This window comes from Diplotaxodon limnothrissa, linkage group LG19, assembly GCF_057381915.1.
Source record: "Diplotaxodon limnothrissa isolate DT_005_m linkage group LG19, D_limnothrissa_male_GT1.1, whole genome shotgun sequence".
NCBI classification, from domain to species: Eukaryota; Metazoa; Chordata; class Actinopteri; order Cichliformes; family Cichlidae; genus Diplotaxodon; species Diplotaxodon limnothrissa.
Window position 1 is genome coordinate 28,380,123 of NC_140614.1, and position 11,023 is coordinate 28,391,145.

Below are 11,023 nucleotides of genomic sequence, written 5' to 3' on the forward strand. Positions count from 1 at the left end.
GGTGAATATTAATAATGTTTTTTATATAATAGTGTGCAGGCGAGGAGTAGGGATGGGGGTGGGTTTGGGGTTCTTTTAACAGGGCCTCTGAAAAGCTTCAAACATACAGGGAGAAATTACTCAAAGAAAATGTAAAGCAGAATATCCATTTACTTACCCTCTCCACTCTTCCCTTCCATGTGTGCCCTCTTCTCTCGGGCACACATGGAAGGCAAAGATGGAGGAGCCACCCACTTGTGGAAAATAGTGCATGTGGGATGTTATCAGCACCTGCTCAACATCAGTATATAGGCCAATTAAATGTGTATGGGTGCATGTTGTCCTCTTGGACATGATTAGAATCACAATTCGTGGCTTTGTAGTCCTGCCTGACCTGACTCACATTACGACTGAATATTCTCTGGAAAAAGGTTCGGTTAATGAACAGTCGAATATACAAGGATGGATGCAACTGCAGATTAATGAAGCCTCAGAGGTAGGAGCGGATTGAATTTGCTTAAGACATTCGAAAAGAGTCAATAATATATACAGTATGAAATATTGGCAGTTTAAATAAATCTGAATAAATTACCCAGAACTGTATACAGTCCACAGTCTGCACAGCTACCTCAGTGTGCATTAAATGATTGAGTTAGGATGCACTTATTGTTTTCAGAGCACTCATATATTTTTAAAACCACAAAGCTATTTTTCTTTCACAGGGTTTGTGATCTTTTTTTTTTTTTTTTTTTTTTTAATTCTGTGACCTTCTAACACGATTCTCTCCTTGTGCTTTCCAGCAGATCCTGATCTGACAGTGAAAACACCTGGGCGAAGAACATTGTCAATATGTGGTTCGCAACTGCTGTTATTTCCCCCAGGACCTGAAATCACACATTTGAAGCATTCCTCTGGGGGTATATTTAGAAAATGGGCCGATCAAAACTGCTTGTAACTCAAATCTCACGTCACACAGCTGCTTTTAACAGACTGTAAAATAGGGGAAAAAAGGGAAGGATAATGAGAGGAGAATGGGTAGATAAATGCAGACACCCTAACTGCCACAGTATGTGACTTTTTATGTGCACAGAAAACATGAAAAAGAAAAAGAAGTTTCTCTCTTTTCTCTCTTGAAGAATGTTTCATTTGAGAGTTTGCTTTTCCTGCCACTGAAGAATGCTTACTTCTTTGACTATTTCGCCGAATGATCCCCAGCACCTGATAGAAAATGAAAGTAGTATAACAGTGTTTAGTGAAAATGATAAATCCAAAAAGCTGACACCATTGCAGTGATTTCATTTAAGGTATGATTACTGTTCCAGATGTCAGTGATGATGGAGGCATCGAGGAGGACTGTTACATTAGTCCCTGAAGCCTGACAACCATAATACATTTCCTTTTTTTTTTCTTCTTCTTCTTTTTTTTTTACAATGTAAATTCCTCTTACTCCACAAGGAGACTTTTTCGCTCTTCTTCTTTGATATGCCTGGCTGCTTGGTAGCTGTCGAAGGGGGAAAAAAATGGCAACAAAAACCCACCCTCGTGTCCCACTGTCAGGTGTCTGATACCTATTCCCATGGCAAACACGCACCACAGCTAGATGCAAATTGCCTGTGGAGATTCACCGTTTGTGGAAGAATAATAGGGTGCCTGGAAATGCTGGCCCTGGGACGGTCTGCGGGCCCTCAGATGTGATGTGTGTTTGAGAAAAAATAATACAACAGTGAGAGTGATTGCTGTAATGATAGATCCCTAACCAGACATTTTCCAGAAATGGAAACTGGAATGCGGGCCTGAAAAGAGTTGACTATGGGTATGGCGATGTGTGGAACAATTTAGAGAAGATGTTTTGGACTAAATTGCTGCATCATGGATGCTTTAGGGTAATAAAGCTGAAATAGAATCACACGCTGAAGTTTAGAAAAGACTGTTGACAGACAAGAAAAAGTTTGAGCAAGTTCGTATCAGTCTTGTCTTACTTTGCCTTTTCTTTTATTGATGGCTTTACATTCAGGCACAATGCTCCGCTATGGCACGAAAAAAAATGGAGCACCTTTTCCACATATCAAGGCTCTCCTTCAATGCCATTTTCTTCTAGTATGCAAAATGGAAGTTCTAACCTGAGGGTATGATAATATGATTAGAATGGGAAGTCATTCCCCCTCCACCTTCATGGCCACAGTGATAAAAAATAAGAAAGTGATTAGGGGGGTAGAAAAAGCTTTAGTTCATTTATATTTCATACCATATGAAAAAGTAATCTGACCTATAGACACAGCGGCTCGTGCTGGATGTGGAAGTAGGAGAACCTTCTTCTGCTTAGTTTCAACAGAATTACTACATTATTTACGTCATTAAAAACCAGACTGACTATTGAAAAAAACATATTCAGAGGACAAATGCACCAATACAAGGTTGGAGAGGAAAATAAGGTGACAGTGGAGGCACTTTCCAGAGAGTCATCTTAAATCAATCTGATCATTCTAGCATAATGTGATTACATGAGGCTGTACATATAAATATCTCAGGGAATATGCAATGCAGTTAGTGTGGATTAAATACAGCATTACAGTAAATGCAGCCTGAGAGTTTGACATCAGGGAAACATTGGTTGGACTCTGTGCGTTTGCTAGTGATGAAATGTGTTTTTATGAGTTTGTGCTATAATACTCAATAAATGAAAATTAACCATATTATATTTTTTTATTTTGCCTCTCAACAATAACTCAATGAGCCTTAATCCTGCATTACTTTTTTCCCATGAAAAAACAATGCCAAAGGTGCACTTGAAACAGCAAACTAAATCTGGTGACTGACAGAGAGCATATTGGGAAAACAGTACAACTTTGTTATGTTGTACTGGATAAAGGGTGAGTCGATGCTATAAATAGACACTCAAGGTAGTCAGAGATATTGGAAACACCAGGGTAACAAAACTCAGCTTAATCTAATCTAAAAAGATGAGACGAGGGAAACGAAACTGGAAACATAGCACACAAAACAGGAAGTAACAAAACAAGATGTAACACAGAAATGGAGACTTTACAGGGGGAACACAGGAGGGCAGGAAAACTGAAACTCAGGGATTAACTCTAAATAATTAGCTCTAAAAATCAATTACAAAAGGCTAAAACTGAGAATAAACTTGTTACGATAAAAAGCAAAAAACAAACTGGGTAGAAAACATACAATAATAAACAGAAATGAAATATTAAACTCAGCGTAGAAGTCCCAAGACATTGACAATTAAATTAATATTAAAGCTTATTTCAATATGAGAAATTCTTTAGCAAATTGTTTGCACATCTAACAGCTGTAGAGCAATATTAGCATTCATCTGGAGCTCTGTTTCTGACCACCTGGTGAGCGCAAGTCTGACACTGTCTGCGTAGAAGGTGTAGTGTTTGCAGAGCAGCAGCAGCTGCCCTGGTGCTTTGTTTGTGTCCTCACAGGCAGAGGCATTCAGGCACAATATTGAGTTGTTAGTCTTAATATTCTCCTTTTAGTTCTGTTTTTGGCTTCAGCCAACTCCCAATTATTCGATAAATACATTATGTATCAGCGAGACGTAGCCAAAAGTAATGGTGAGGTAATCAGTGAGAGTAACTAAAATGGTTCAGTTATACACTGTTGCTCTGAAAAGCAAAATGGTGCCTATGAAGCCATAAAGTCTTATAACACATCTAAAATAATTCAGTTTGTATTTTTTTTTTTTTGCAAATGAGTCTAAAATGTCTTTCTAATCATGGAAACCTGTTTAAGGTACAGCACGGTGTTTTTTATGCAGCGTGGCTTGTTCACATTCTGTTCTGCATCACCAAACCAAGGTGGAGACATGCATTAACTTTGACCCTGCCCAAACATTTACATACACAGACCAACTCAACTGATGCTCCCCACCATACACATGACACATGCGTGACGTGCCTGTCATACATGAGCCATGTCACTGTGACCGTGTGACACCGTGACAGAGCTTGTATGCCTATGTGCAGTCTTGTGTACGGGTGACATGGGAGTCTGGAGGCGTGGGGGGAAGGGCTGTTTGCCTTTGTGCGATTTAGATGAGTGTGATTGTGCGGGTGCATTTATGCTGCTTCACTTTGACAGCGCTGGTCTCGCCCTATCCCGCAGGTCAGCTGGGGTTTAATTGTCAGCCTTTAATATTCATGGGCACATTGAGTAGATAAATGAAGGTATAAGCACACTGTAAAATTTTCAATAGGTCAGATGTCACTGAATCCACCGGATACAATTTACTGTATGATTTGACATTCACTGTAACGCCGATTAATATGTTAAGAGCATGAAAAGTAACCCAAATGGCATTTTTCCATTTATGCTTTATGAAGTAGTCCACACTAAGATAGATGCTGTTAAGTCGAAAGGTGCACTGCAGTAAAAAGGTGTGCTTTATGAGGGTGTTTTATATAGATATGAATCTATATAATTCTAACATAGTCCCCCACCTTCCTGTCACTTTTTACCTGAATACATGGTCCTCCTTGATCACCTGAGCATAGTGGTCAAAATAGTTCACAGTATGTCACGGCACTGGACAAAGGCATCTGTGCTGTACCTGAAATTGGTTACAACAGGAGGTTCAGTCACAGTTACAAGGTAATTGTTACGAATTAGATACATGCACAAGATTAAAGTAAAACTGCACCGCACTAGTTTTTACAAAAACATTAGTTGTAGTTACAGTTACACCGTAAATTTTACATTTATCTATTTAATGTCACTGTAATTTATTCTAGTAAATGGCCAAACTAATGCTTTCTGGTAGACTATATAGTAGTAAACTTTTTTATGGTATGTTCTAAACAGTGAAGCCCAATTTAGAAACTCACTGGCCTGAAATTGGCTTGTCGCCTCTAAGAACTTGGCACTGCTACAAAAGTAGTCTTTCCAGAAATTAGTTACCTTAGCAACACAATCAAAAGCCAACTTAACCTAACTCCGCAACCCAGCTGTCCCCCTCTTGCCAAGGTTAGCATCCCCTCATACTTTGTGCTTCCATCCTTCTCTTTAATGGCTTATTTGATGATAATTAACCCTGAATCCTACAGAGACAGGCGTGCTAGAGATTGATGGCCTCATCGGCCTGCAACACCTGTTCTGCTACAAGGCTCACAGTTACCAAACCATGGCCAAATATGACTGCCCTGGAGCCGTGCATGTTAATGTCAAAGACAAACACAGGTCCTCCCCAGTGGCCTGGGTGTGCTGTATGGGGCAACACTGTGACCACAACCTCTGATTAGACTCATTATTCCACTCAAGCCTGGCTGCTCTAGGGGCCATCCTGTGGTCCCTTTTGTCCCAATTAGCTACAGTGTCCCTTAAAATGTCCATTCATCTCCAGATACAAGTCTTCTTGCATACAGATGCTCTGGCTTACTGGAAAGCATATTTCATCGGGCCAGCCCTATTATCTGAGTATCCATTTAGGGAAAGAAACGAGTGCACATTTGGGATTTTTTTCAGTGTACGAGTATTTAATTGACAGTTGGAGGGGAACTTTTTGTTTTAACATTGGTTTGCTGTTGTGCAGAACACTCCGTGTATTTGCATGGAGTTAACATTATAATTTCCTGCCATTTTACTCTATTAGTTTCAGTATACTAATATGAATAGCACGTTGTACAGCACATGCAATTTTGGTGTCAGTGTTTATCAAACTGCTATTTTGATATAGCACATTGCTGCTGTGAATGCAGATAATCATACCAGTGATGAGTGGCATTTCCAGACTCCACACGTGCTTACCATTACCATGAACAGATGTTAATTTTTTCCACTTTACTTGAGATGTTCGTCCCTCCTGTAGGTGGAAGCCCTGGTCGTCTTCTTAACATGTTGGGGTGAAGCATGGGCCTCTGTCATGCAGCAGTGGGGCTCTTGGGAGTGGGGAAATAATCGAATGCAGAAAAAGTGTTTAATTTTTCATAAACAGAGGAACCACCGAATGCACACAACTAACAATGTACCCCAAAGCAGATGTAGGGCGTTTTTAATTTATGGAGAACTGAGCGAAATGGGCAGATGGAGCAAGAGGAGGTGGAGGCATGCTGAGGGACTCCACTTTTCTCTCTTCTCACCTCACAAACAAGAGAAGGCTGTGAGCGTGTGCCACAACACACACACACAAACACACTCCCACACACACACACCGCTCAAAGACGCAAGCACACGCACAAATGCAGACATGTTCAACCCCCACCGTTCACATGCACGCTTCACACCGCCACCATCATTTCCACGACAGATGCGTGAAAACACGCACACGCTTATATACCCCCCTGTTTTTTTCAAACACATTCCCACTCTCCCCTGCAACCCACAGCAAAACTCACATGGATCCATCCTCCACCCACACAAGCTCAAATTCAACAAACTAAAAATTATTCCACCACCAACAGTCCCTTCACACACTTCTCCACACACACACACACACACACACACACACACACACACACACACACACACACACACACACACACACACACACACACACATACAGAAAAGGAAATCATCAGGGTTTAACTGGACCCAATTGAGAACTCCCAGTAATGAAGTTCCTCATGTGCTTTATAGTCTGCAGCAAGTAGACAGACTTCATTCCGATGGGCCATATGTAGGTATGAATATGCATGGGAATCTGTCATACAGGCAACAAGGACCACATATATATGATGCCAAAGGCCACCAGTGTGAGGAGTGAAATTGACTCTCTGTTGGACATTTGGAGATGTAAGACTATGTTTGGAAGGCGTGGGTAGACTGTGAATCATGCTAATGTGCGAGTTTAGTCCTTGGCTCAATTTTAGAGGACAACATTGATTGAGAATTTTGGCTACTTAATATTATCTGTATTCATTGAGAGGTAGAGGATAGTGAAGTCAGCGATACAACAGAGGGATTTCATTTTGGAAAGTCAGGAAAGCCGTGTTTAATTTGAGGTTTATGATTCCTTACAAATAAGAATGATTCCCATCCTCTTCCTCACAGTGGGGAATACAAATAATTCATTTAACTCTGGCAGTGGATCGGTACTGCATCATGTTGGAAATGGAAAAAGATAGATTGTGTGCCTCTTGAAAACCCAAGAAGATACTTAGGTAAACTCAGGTTTGCTTTAAAGACAAGGATATATAAAAGTATGCCCATTTTTGCCCAAGAATTCAATACACAGTGTTTGGTCAGGGATCAAAGTCCTATGTTTGTCATTAACCACATTGTAATAAGACTTTCTATGTCTACTAACATTACAGTATAGCATAGCATGATATTGTTTAGCATAGTAGTGTCAGTGTAATATGTAGTGTAGTGTTGTAATGTTTTTTTGCTGCAAACTCATTCAAATTTCAATGCAATACTAGACATTTAAGGGAATCTATATTATTGTGGTTTACTATAGATTATTTGCCAATCCGGTGAAAGACCCCTGGTTCAGTTCTGGGAGGACACCCAGATCCCTCGGGGACTGCATCAGGAAGGGCATTTGGCAAAAGAATCTGCTAAATCAAACCTGTAAAGCTTCTTTCTGCAGCAACCCCTTGTGAATAAGGAAGCAGCTGAAAGTAGCATTGATTGATGTCCATTGTTAACTACTTGACTATTCTCAGAAGACTCCCTCCATCCCACCCACTCTCAAATGACTGTATAAAGTTGTGTTAGAAATGTGATATGCTAGCTTTATGTAGCACTAGTAGTTTGCACTGGAGTTCATTGCCATTTATTTTTTTTTTTGGCAGACCACACACTATACAACACTATATGGGCAAAAATATTCACTCGTCTAGCTTCACATGCATATGAACTTGAGTGACATCCCATTCTTAATCCTTAGGGTGTAATATGATATCAGCCCACCCCTTGCAGCTAGAACAGATTCAAGTCTTCTGGATGAGAAGACCTGGCTCGCAGCGTCCAGTGTCCAAAGGTGTTGGGATGAATTAGCAACATCTTTATGGACCTTGCTTTGTGCACTGGTGTTCAGTCATGGTGGAAGAGGCCATCCCCAAACTGCTCCCAAAGTCGGGAGCAAATTGTGCAAAATGCCTTGGTGTGCTGAAGCATTAGGAGTTCCTTTCTCTGGAACTGAGCTGAGCCCAACTCCTGAAAAACAACCTCCGCAACATAATCTGCCATCTACCAAATCTTACATTTTGCAGTCAGACAAGTACTGTTCTCCTGGCAAAGGCTAAACCCAGACTCGGATTGCAAAGTGGAGAATCACGATTCATCACTCCAGACTTTGCAAGAAGTTGGCAACCTCTGTGCACCATGGACCTCAGCATCTGCTGAACCTGCTCTGTGGATGAGTTGCTGTCCTTCCCACTTGTTAGCTGCCCACTGCGGTAATTATCAAAGTGTTATCATATTGTTTCGGTGTAGATGCTGTTAAGGTAGTAGTGGCATATTACATACTACTAGGTGCTGGTAATAAAGAGAGAAAATATATAAAACATATAGTTTGCTTTCACAAACTTTAAAAAAATAATAATTTGAAAATTCTGGCCATGCCTATGAAATGCTTTAAAAATATTCATTTTCTCTTTTGATTTTGATGCTACAGAGAAAAACTGCTAACAATCTTTAAGATATAAAAAATAGCTTTTATTTGTACAAGGCCATCGCATGAAAACAAACACAGAAAACAAATATTGAAACTATTTCACATATTTTTTTGGAACAGCAGGCCTGGTTATAATAAAAGGTGGGCAAGAGCTGTGGAAATTAAATGAAATGTGTTAACACTACATTATGAGACTGAGTTTTCATTAGCCTCCCTGCTTGGTTTAAACTACATGAGTAAATATAGACCACCCACTGTGTGCTTTTCACACCGAGCGAAAATACCAAAAATCCCCTGTTGTTTTTGTCCCGTGACAAAAAGTCTGTAAAGTTTTATTTTTTCACACAAGATAAGGAGGCTAGATGGTGATGCTGAAGATGGTCACGGTCGCTCTTTCTCTGCTCGGCAGGAATCAGGAACTCAGTGTAGTGACACATGAGGCACGAGTGGTGGGACTAGTGAATTGATCACGTTAGATAAAAAATGAATAAAAACTGCAAGAAAATGATAGCCTATTAACTTTATCTGTTATACGTATCTGGTGATACTTATACTTTTAAGTTTTAAAGTTTTATATTCTTTTCAATGTTTTTCCTTCTGAAGCTGTTATATTAAACACTGAATACTGTCATGGTCCTGGGTCGGTGACCCAGCGCTTTTAGTTTGTTATCATTTTCTAGATGATGATTGTTTAAGTTCTGTGTTATTTTCGATCTGCCTCTGAGTCTGCGTCTGTATCTGTCTGTCTATGGTGTCTCCCCATCTGTTTGTGAATCTGTCTGTTTAGTTCAATGTCTTGTCTGGTTCCATGTATCTGAGTTTCCTGTTTTATTGTGAAGGTCCGTGTCATATGTGAGTGTGATCAGTTTACGTTTCCCCTGTCCCGTCAGCCCAGATTCCTCCCAGCTGTGTTGCCCTCCTGTCTCTCATCCCCTGATTACTGGTGTGTGTATTTAAGCCCTGTGTGTTCTCCTGCCTGTTGCCGGTTTGTATGTGTTCCTCCGTGTAACGCCGTGTCAGTCTGTTACCCTGTGTTCCACGGTGTCCTGTTCCTCGTCTGCGTCTCTCTGCTATTCATCATCAGTTGTCATATGCTCCCAGGTCTGTTATTTTTAAGTTCTCCCAGTTTAGGTGTCTTTAGTTGTTTGTTATGCCCCACTGTTTGTTTGCCACTACACCTCTGTAAATAAAACCACCGGTATCTCATCCACTGCCTGCATCTTGGGTCCTCCTTCTAAATCCACACGGCTCGCCTCGGCAGCCGTGACAAATACAAAATCTGCGCAATATTGGGATGTTGGCAGTTGCACTGCAGTAGCCTCAGTACTTTTGCTTTATGTCAGCATCTTTTTAAGCTTGATATTATTGGAATTTGATTGCAAGCAGTCCATCCTATATGCTTTGAACTAGGCACGGCTTTGTAAGAGTAACATTCAGCCCTGCAGTAGATGTTTTTCATTTCTCCCAACTGACTTGTCACTTTATTTCCAAACCCAAATTCTTCTGGTGAAAAATAAGGAAGGAAGATGTGTTTGCGAGCCAGGCTGCAGTTCAAACACACGCAAGTATCTCTGGCTTGTTAACTATTTATTTGCGGTGACATTAGACCAGCATAATGCTTCACCAAAACACATGTGTCCCCAGGCATGGCCCAGACGGCCTCACTGTCCCGCAGCCTTTCGGCTGTAAATTCCCCACTTAAAATTTCATGATCTCCGCTCTGCAGGATACCACTTCCATCATGAAAGAGTTCTCAAACCTAATAACCGTTACTACTCTAGCGGAGCCATCAAAAACCTATTTGTTTCAACAAAAGCCCTCTCCCCCATGCACTGCTGCTGGGTAATAATGCTAGATAGGTTTTAAGGGCAATGAATTGTGGAATTGACATTTTCTCTTTTCTCTCTCTTTCTTTCTGTTTTACTCTCGCGCTTTCTCTCTCTCAAGATCATTATATTAAACACTTAATTATTCATTGGTAATGCCTGTCATAGTGAAATATTGTCCTCTGCCAATCTGAATGCATCATACTGCCTAGGACTGCCTCTTTTCCTGAGGTTAATGGCACAGCCTTCACTTGCATTAGCTTGGCTAAATGCAGTGCACCTCATAAGTCAAAGTTCCTTAAGTGAGTGGAGAAGTCATCACCTCGAGCGCTCTCTTCTTCTTTCTCCTTCAGCTTGTGGGTCAGTGAGATCATCCTCACACACGCACACATATTCACATCATATCTTTGTTGTCACTGAAGAATGGCGTGTGCTTGATAGAGGGGCTGCATGTGGATGGTGCTTGCCATCAGAGCTCTTAAAGGTGAGGGGTGAATGGATCACTATTCATGCAGTTTGCTCATGAAGTGAGCATCCAGTGAAGGCCCTTATAGTGTACAGGCTGTTATGACTAAATTATGACCCGAGCATTAGTCATTCCACACCACACCTTCAATTCCAATGGACATAAACA